Source organism: Sardina pilchardus, chromosome 14 (assembly GCF_963854185.1).
Source record: "Sardina pilchardus chromosome 14, fSarPil1.1, whole genome shotgun sequence".
In the NCBI taxonomy this organism is placed as follows: Eukaryota; Metazoa; Chordata; class Actinopteri; order Clupeiformes; family Clupeidae; genus Sardina; species Sardina pilchardus.
Genome location: NC_085007.1, coordinates 644395 through 649394, shown reverse-complemented (window position 1 = coordinate 649394; position 5000 = coordinate 644395). Strand labels below are relative to the sequence as shown.

Sequence of the window (5000 nt, the reverse complement as noted above, 5' to 3'; positions counted from 1 at the left end):
GGTGGTGTCCACTCTGGCTGTGGGCTTTTGAGCGTGAGAAATAAAGGTCATTCTGAGACACAGAACAGAGGCCCACCAGAACCTGTTGGATTACTGACTAGAACCAGAGGATGTTTACACAAGACATTTCACACACACACACACACACACACACACACACACACACACACACACACACACACACACACACACACACACACACACACACACACACACACACACACACACACACACACACACACACACACACACACACACACACACACACACACACACACACACAGAAGCCCACCAGAACCTGTTGGATTACTGACTAGAACCAGAGGATGTTTACACGAGACGTTTCACATTCTGCACTTCATGGCTCAACACAAGCCTAAACTTGTCTTTTTTGGGTGTCAAGGTTTCTGTCAAGTACAGACATCAGCGTGTTGTAGCATCTAAAGATCTGCCGACCGGATGGCCTTTTAGTGTGTATGATGTGTGTCTGCTATGATCTGCTGAGTGTAAGTGTAAAAGCTCTTGAAGCTTATTGACCTGCTGGCCAGCGAAAGATCGATACTGCAATACAGCCAGATGAAAACATCCTGACATGTCCTATAGCATAGATATTGATGCACTTCCATTCACACTCATGCTAAACCAAGCTCGCCGTGTCCTGTGGATTCATTTTAGAGACATAAACAGTACACCTTAAAACCTGCGGGTAAGAAAATGTCACCAAAAATATGAACAAACTGATGGAAATACGCCCAATAGAACCATGACTGCTGTACTAAAAGGTCTGAGTACTAGTCGCATTTTGAAATTTTAAAAATAAATATTCCCTTAAAAATATGCACACTGCACAACATTTCCCTTTGAAATGGGAACACTGTTGTATTCTTTCCTCTTTCTCTCTAAGATACTGGTGGCTCCATTTGCCTTTTGTAGGATTGAGCAGATGGCACGAGGAGAATCATTTGTCTGAGGTGAGGTCTAAATATAGCCCAACATTATCAACCACTTGCCTGCTCTGTAAATGTGGCCTACGGTGATTTGTCGTGCCTAATTCATTTGGATAATCCATTATAGGCTATTTAGCATGAAACTATAAATCTTCAAAAACCTTATTGTGTTCGACATGGTATAGCCTGCTAATTAGCAGGTGTGCCTGTCAGCCACCTTTAGGAGAGCATATTGACATAACTTTACATATCACAAGTCCATTGACATTTCCAAAGGCCTATAACCAAATACATGCTTTACATAAATACACTAACAGGGAAGCAGTTAGTCTCAGTCCAGTAACGGCAAAGTATTTTGTTCTTGACCATACCATGGGGAGCGCTCCTATATTCCCCAGGTCCTATGTTCCCTGGGACCTACGTTCCCCACTTTGTATGGGACCGGGGAACATAGGACCCTTTTTTAAATGTCCCACACATTCATGGCATGACTGTCTCGGCACTAGCGCAGAGCTGCTTCTGAAAGATACATCTGGAGTGTAGAGAGAAGCCTTCTGTTGATGTTCCTCCTGTAATATCTCACAGCGACCGTAGGCCTGATCTGTGTTCTGCGTTCTCCTGATCTGTGTTCTGCGTTCTCCTGATCTGTGTGCTGTGTTCTCCGTAGGCCTGATCTGTGTTCTGAGTTCTCCGTAGGCCTGATCTGTGTGCTGTTTTTGTCCGTAGGCCTGATCTGTGTTCTGCGTTCTCCTGATCTGTGTTCTGTGTTCTCCTGATCTGTGTTCTGTGTTCTCCTGATCTACAGTATGTGCTGTGTTCTCCGTAGGCCTGATCTGTGTTCTGCGTGCTCCTGATCTGTGTTCTGAGTTCTCCTTAGGCCTGATCTGTGTTCTGTGTTCTAAAGGTCACACACTGATGAACCATTAGACCACAACAAAAGAGCTGGTGATAACGGTCAGGGTTACTGAGAGTCTGGTGTCCCTGAAGCATGTTTGTGTGTGTGTGTGTGTGTGTGTGTGTGTGTGTGTGTGTGTATGTGTGTGTGTGTGTGTGTGTAGGGGGTGAGGAGGGGCATTCATGGCATTCAGATGAGTCACACACTCATGTGCTTTTCTTTGAAACACTTGGCAGGCTATTGGCACACACACACACACACACACACACACAAACACACACATACACACACACCCCACCACCACAAAGACACACACACCACTCACTGTCTCTCCATAGGCTCCCCACAGGGCCTTGCTACACACACCCCCCAACACCACCACAATGACACACACACACACACACACACACACACACACACACACACACACACACACACACACACACACACCACTCACTGTCCCTCCATAGGGTCCCCAAAGGGCCTTGACACACACACCACTCATTGTCCCTCCATACGAGCACAGCGCTCCACTCAAACCTGCATACCTGGATATCATCTAATCTCTACCTGGAGATAATCCACCTGGATACCTGTATATCATCTAATCTCTACCTGGAGATACCTGGATATCTGTATATCATCTAATCTCTACCTGGAGATACCTGGATACCTGTATATCATCTAATCTCTACCTGGAGATAATCGACCTGGATACCTGTATATCATCTAATCTCTACCTGGAGATAATCCACCTGGATACCTGTATATCATCTAATCTCTACCTGGAGATACCTGGATACCTGTATACAGTATCATCTAATCTCTACCTGGAGATACCTGGATATCTGTATATCATCTAATCTCTACCTGGAGATAATCCATATCCCAGTTACATGCCCGCAGATATGGTAGGCCTGCTTTAAAAATAGGACGATAGGGGAAAACATAATTCCAGCTAAGCATTCAATAATGAATACTGAATATCATAACATTATGGATGCATGTGATATTTTTCTGTAGACCAACTTGACAAAAACAGCTTTGTTTGGTCAACTGAATAGCTTGTATAGACCAACATGGCATAAACAGCTCTGTTTGGCCAACTGAATAGCTCGATGACAGACCAACATGGCAGAAACAGTTTGCCCAACTGAATAGCTTGTACTGTATAGACCAATGACAGACTGTAAACAGCTATGTTTGGCCTGTTGAATAGCTTGATGATAGAGAAGACAAACCCATCACGCATCATCATATGACATTTGCGACGGTGTGAATCAAAAACAGTCTCTGGTCGCCTGTTCACCTTATTCTGCGCACAAATCAGATAATTTATAGATAGATTATTGGATTATATTGGATTAGAAATGACTTTGCTTTTGACTGCTTTTGTAACTTGATTTAAAACCACAGTAACATTTATTTCCTTTCCCTTGAGAGAGGGGCTCAACTCCATCATAATCCCAGTCCAGACCGGGGAGGGCTATCAGGGAGATACAGCCCTCAAGTGGAACGTGGAACAAAACCACATCAGAGTGAGATGGAATCCTCAAGCGGAACAGAACACAGAACAGAGCTGGATCAACTCCAGAACCATCACCTGGGCCACAGCCCCCTCCCGCCACCACCCGCCCCCACCCGCCCATTTGAATTGCGTCTGAGAGTGTTGGCTGTGCTCTCCTCCGCTGGGGAGGCCCTGCTGAGGGAGAGAACACGTTTCTGGGAGGATGTTATGTTTCAGGAGGCTATTTATAGAGTGTCTGCTCTGCCTGCTTCTCCATTCTCTCTGTGGCCTTTGAGAACAACTGCATCAGTGGCCGGAAACAGAACTGAAATAATCGTCCTGAACGGCGGAGCACTCGGATTAAACACAGCCCGAGCGCTGCCGAGCAATTCTCTCCGGGTTGCCAGATGTCAAGCGGCTTTTTCTTTTTGTTCTGTAGAATTTCCGATAATTGGTCATCCCAAGTGAGCTTTTGGCCCTTTTTAGGAGCAGAAATGGAAACCGATTGGGAGCACGATGACATTGCATTTGCTTCGCCTAATAGCACACTAGCGCGACTTCAAAGCCTTGTCCGTGCTGCAGAAAACTGTGTGTTATGCGTGATCTGAGCTTACAGGACATCAGCTGTGGGTGGGTGGGGTGGGTGGGAAGTGAAAAAAAAGTTGAACTGACGTAACAGCTGACTTTAGCAAACCCATCTGACCCTGATGCATATAGCTGCTATATGGCATGTGAAAACAGCAACAAAAATGCTTGAGAAAGCAGACAGAGAAAATAAATGGGGGGGGGGGGGCACTGCCCTGGAAGTAGATAAACACACTTGCTGTGTGTTCAGTCCCACGGCAGCAGAGAGAGCTTATATTATGTAAAGTTTTCTATAAGGACATACTGTAAAGAGGGCTCCACGGCAGCAGAAGTTTTATATGAGGACATACTGTAAAGAGGGCTCCACGGCAGCACAGAGAGAGCTTATATTATGTAAAGTTTTCTATAAGGACATACTGTAAAGAGGGCTCCGTGTTGACATGCTGGGACATGGCAATATCATCTCTACAGAGCCACAACACACTCACACACCTGGCTAACCAACAACAGAACTACTGCATCTGCAACAATTTCATGAAGAAGCTTTATTCACTAGATCATAAAAGAATGATCATTTCAAATGTGTAATATAGAATTTAAATAAAGATAAAAGTTAATTAAAGCCTATTTTCAGTACTAAGAGGAATTCAATCATCTCCAGCAAAAGCATGCCCACGGGCCTAACATTGCCGATATGAACCATCTATTTTAGAGCGCATTAAAATTCAGCCCTGGCGCTGCGCTAAGTTCATTAATGGCCGTCTAATAGTCCTTTGTCTTTGGCCGTAAGGATCTGGTGTCAGTCGCAGCCCTAATGGATGAGCGATCTGCTAGGTCTCCTCTTTAAACACAGAGGACACGAAGCCGGGGGATTTGAAGGCAAAACCAAGAATGGGGTGAGAGAGGGAGAACTAAGGGAGGGGTGACACAGTCATTTATTAGCCCTATTACTTCTGCCCCCCCCCCCCCCCCCCCCACCCCCCACCCCCTTCTGTTTTCCTCTCTTCCTCCCTCTCTCTCTCTCTCTGCTGCATGTCTCTCGCCCACTCCCTCTCTCTGTATCTCG

General features: G+C 45.5%; 1 protein-coding gene across 2 annotated transcripts in view; it reads right to left on the bottom strand.

Annotated features, from left to right (window-relative positions):
- The window catches only part of LOC134101161 (regulator of G-protein signaling 3-like), a 184720-nt gene that overhangs the window by 118855 nt on the left and 60865 nt on the right, over positions 1-5000 (bottom strand). The window lies entirely within an intron of this gene.